The sequence below is a fragment of the Humulus lupulus genome, chromosome 7 (genome assembly GCF_963169125.1).
Source record: "Humulus lupulus chromosome 7, drHumLupu1.1, whole genome shotgun sequence".
Lineage (NCBI taxonomy): Eukaryota > Viridiplantae > Streptophyta > Magnoliopsida > Rosales > Cannabaceae > Humulus > Humulus lupulus.
The window spans coordinates 47335388-47340546 of record NC_084799.1 but is presented as its reverse complement, the minus strand read 5'-3'; positions in this window follow the sequence as shown (position 1 = coordinate 47340546).

Here is a 5159-nt window from a genome sequence, read left to right as displayed (position 1 = left end):
TTTGTGTAAGATGTGTCATTAAATTGTACACATCCATGCTTAGAACAAAAATATTATGTTTTGCCTTATAAATAATGTTCATTGATTTATTTGTTATTTCATTAGATTGATTTACACTAAATGCTTTGAAATTATAACTTTGAAAAGTGAAGAAAAATCTTATCTTTTTGGAAGAAATTTGTGCTTAAAATTATAAATCTATTTAGAAAATGATAGTTTGATTTATCTTAACTATCACTAAAACTTGGGAATCAATGTACTTATAAATATTATTAAACTTACATTTTATGGATTCTAGTATCTTAATAATATTATCTTTTAACACTTATTTTCAACTCATTATTGCTTTATTTTTATTCTCTTAAATAGTTTTATTTTTCAATCTTTTATTTTATGTTCATAATATTAAAACTCATCAATCTTTGGAGCTAGGTTAGAATTTATTACTTTTGATTTAAAATAGTTTTCTCTTTTCGATTTTAGACAACTCCTTTGGGTTCGACATCCTTGCTTACACGATCACTATTCTATATGAACGATTCGTGCACTTGCGATTTATAAATTTTTAAACATACATGTTTTGGGTCCATCACCCAGCTCGATGGGCCCTTAAAAATCATGATTTTTATGAAAAAAATCATTTGCCTCGATACATTTTGATGCCACCTCGATACACCTCGATGCACCTTGATGCAATTCATAGAAAGTGCATAATTTTTCACTCGGGTGTCTGTTTGAGGTGATTTTTTTTAATTTGGGTATTTTTTTAGATCTACGCATCTGAAACGTGTACAAACACATTTGGGATGAAAGCTTGAAAACACACCAAAGTTCAAACACAGTACCTCAATATTTTCAAAGTAAGGTAATTTTTTAACCTTTGAACTTCCCAAATGTGTGAGTACACATAGATCACAAAAAATACCCAAATTTTAAAAAAAAATCACGTCAAACGGACACCCGAGTGAAAAGTTATGCACTTTCTATGAATTGCATCGAGTTCCATCGATGTGCATCGAAGTGTATCGAGGTGTGTCGAGGCAAATGATTTTTTTTCTTCATGAAAATCATGATTTTTAAGGGCTCATCGAGCTGGGCATCGAGGTACATCGAGATATATCGAGTTTTCTGAAATTTTTTACGTCTCATATCTAAAATATTGCAAAAAAAAAAACAATAAATCATGCACAGATCTATTCGAAATGCATAAATTAGTGTCTTGATTGAACTTTTAGGGGTTTAAGTTTTATATCATCAAAAACTATTATGAGGTATTTTATTTTAGTCTCTATGGATACTTTAAGAGAGAAGAAAAACAAATAGAGGAGGGTGTCAAAATTGTGGACGTTTTTTTCAAAGAAAATTAGTGGTGATGATGGTTTGGTGGTGGTTGTCATGGTTCTCCAAAGAATCGAAGGGCGAACCAAGAGAGAGAGGGAGAAGAGAGATAGAGGCTAAAAAAAATAAAAAGGTATATTTTATATAAAAAAAGAAAATAATGACATTATTTTGTAATGTTAATATAGGGTGACATTTTTTTGGATATATGAACCCACAATATGAATAAATACCCAAATTTCTCAAACCATGAGTCAGTTCCACAACATAATGCAATGGTTGAGGAAAAAGAAAAAAAAAACATGTTTTTATTTACAATAATTGCTCATTACTTCTTATTCATGTCATTTTTATTTCAATAATTATCCCAATACAAGTTGAACTAGCTAGTATATTGATTCACGGCGTATAAAAAATATTTAACATTAAACATTGTAAACGCTTCAGAAAACATGGCCTCGTAACAAGTTTGATTGGGATAAATTATCTTGTGGACATGTAATGGAGGTGATTTTTTTTTTTTTTTTTTGTGCTGAATAAATCTCAAGAACGTTAAATTGCAAAATCAGGAAACATGGTGACCACAAGGAGGGCCCCCTCCCCAAAGCAATCTTGGGTTTGGATATTCATGTTGGTCTGCCATTACTGTAGTGTAATGTAAAATCATTTGATCATTTCTACTCACTTCAGCTTAAGTGGCATCTGCCGCAACAAAAGTAGTTGAACTAGGGTGCCCTTTGAGAAGCGCAACCAGACCAGCCCTATCTACAGCGAAGGAAGCATCCACCACTTGATTAGTAACCAAATTACCTTCACCATCAACTCGCCTCCCACTGTGAGTGAGTCTCTAAATCTTGTTTACCAATCTCTACCTCACTCACCAAGAGCACAAACAATTTAAAGAATCTTCTTTGCAGCTCTTCAAACATAAATTGTCTATTACAAGTTTCCATTGGTAGAGAATGGCGTTTCTCCACTTCCACACCACTTCACACATACACACATTGCATAAAGAATGAGCTCTCTATCCCCTTCTTTACACAACCACTCGACAAACTCCCACGTGCTTGTCTGAGGCAGTTGGTCAATCCACAAACCCCATTTACTTCTGAACCATATACATTTTTTACACATTGATCAAAAGGACAATTTTCATTATTTGGATCATAAACACATAACTCAATAATTACAATTGGGTTGGCACAACTCTTACAAATTGCCAACCCTACTTAACATTATATCAAAAAAGTTGTTTTTATAAGGAATTATCAAAATAATATTATTTTGCAAACTAGCGTTAATTGGTTAAAGATTGTCAGAAATTTTTGTTGAATTGAAAAACAAATGAAATTTAGTCCCATATTGTTTATGAGAGGAACTTCTTATCTTACTTGGCCTATATAAATGAGTTGCACCGAGAAGATTAAGATATAAAAAATTCCTTAAGTTAAAGGTATATAATTATATTTATATTATAGTTTTAGTTAAAAGTTTTATATGTGTGGTATAGTTTGAGTATATTTGGTTCGGCGAAGTAATTGAATTATTTATTGTTCTCCGTTGTATATTTTCAATTTTTATTTTGTTGTAATTATTGTAATTATAATTATTGTCTAAATTAATTATAATTTAGTAAATATAAATATTGTATTTATTATATTGCCTTTATTTATTTACCTTATATTTTTCCCATAAAAATTATATTTTTTTCCCCAAAAGACTACATACATTTTTTAAAAAAAATTGTATGTGCCAGACTCATGGCTCTGCTACTACACAGCTCCAAGTGCACCAATTAATACAATCATAGCCCCCACTGCAGCGAGACTCATGGCTCTGCTACTACACAGCTCCAAGTGCACCAATTAATACAATCATAGCCCCCACTGCAGCAACTACTTCAGTTCAAACCACGCCTTTGGGAATCAACCAACGATGACTAAAACCAAGTAAACCAAGTATGTTCATTGGGATCGACATTAAGTTTTAGCATCTTAGTAGTTGTAACAAATATTATAAAATGGTTCCTGGCTTACATGATTTCCTAAAATTTGGTCTTATGTTGGGCTATGTCCCTCAAACTATTACTCCCATTATGTTTTGTCTCTTGGACGATAATGTACGGTAGAAGCAAGCCGATAAGACAATACAAAGGAAATCATGTCAGATATATATGACTGCCACCCATATCTTTTGGAAAAAAGTGATTATATTCACCAAGAAATTTATATTTCACACTAGACAAAATCCATGATATGATTTTTTGCCGAAAATGATGTTTAGTTCATTATAATTTATTAGAGAGTCCCATTCATAGCTGAGCCCTTATTCTATAGATGCATTATTCTTATTCTCGTTAATATGACATCTATCTTTTTGCAATTACGTTTATTCTCTTTAGAAATATGTAATAGCTATTATTCTTTCCCTAGTAAGATAGAGTATGTAGGTAGTTAGCTTTTGTGTTTATCATCCGGGCGGGCACAAGTGGTAGAGGTCCTATACAAAATTTGTTATTTTTAAAAAAATTATATACAAAATGATGTTTTTCAAAAATTTTAGGGTCTTTGTACATAAACATGTTGACAGATAAGAGAAAATTAAAGAAAAATCCCACGATTTGGTTATAGCTGTAAATTAAGTAATTTTCTTATTTAGATGAATTGTAGCAATCTTTTCGATTTGTTGTTTATTTTGTAATTAAGAGGATTAGGAGTGTAAACTGTAGGGATGTAAATGGGGCTGGTCGGCCCCGCCCCACTAAAGATCTGTCCCGATCCGCTAAGCTTATGCTCCGACCCGACCCACCCCGTTAAGGCATTTGATGCGGGTCGGGTCAGACCTGCCCCGGATGTGATGGAGCAGGTCAGACCCGACCCGGTAAGGTTTTTTTTTCTTTAATAAAAGAAAAACTAATTTTTTAAAATATGTTACAATATAAAAATAAATGGTAAAAATATCTCCCATACTAGATATAAAATGAGTTGCCTAAATTTTCTTATAAATGGTCTTGCATACTAAAATAAAATAAAAATTAATATACTTCAAAGCAAAACATCAATTTTCTCCTCTATCTCTCTTAAATATACTTTGTCTTATATATATATATATATATTGACCCAAGATTTGGCCAACTGACACGGAGTCAAAACGTGATTGATATGGACAGATGTATGGAGAAGAACGCAATGACAAAAATAAAGAAAACACAATAATTTATAGTGGTTCGGCCCCAGGATTTGGTAATGACCTACGTCCACTTAGAATAATATTGCTGTAAAATCAGAAGGATGATCAAGGAACCAGGGTTCAATGAGCTTCACCTTCTTCTTAAGAACAATACAAATTTACTTGGAAAATTACTATATTTTTGAATGACTAAAAAATGAGAGAGCCCTCCTCCTTTGAGCTATCTCTTGCTAGTTATAGGCTCAAGGAGGGTTACAAGAGATTGTTACAGATATTTTTTCCTGAATAATCGGGTATCCAGAAGATTGTATGAGATAATTTCGGGATTCATAAAGATCTTCCCATAAATGCTGCCTTGTATACGGAACTACCGACCAGACTGGTCGCGGGTAATACAGTCTTGCCTTGCTTCTACTGTGTCTCCTGGTCGATACTCTAGCAGACGCTCCCAGGTATCAGCCACGTGTCAAGAGATTATTTGCCATGTCACCAATGCTAATTTATTGGATAACAATATATATTTGGATTGTGGATCATCCTAAATAGTGGTAGTAATTATTTTTTTTTAAAAATCTTTATTACAAAAAAAACAACAACAACAACAACTGGGTCGGGTCGTGATCCGACCCGCT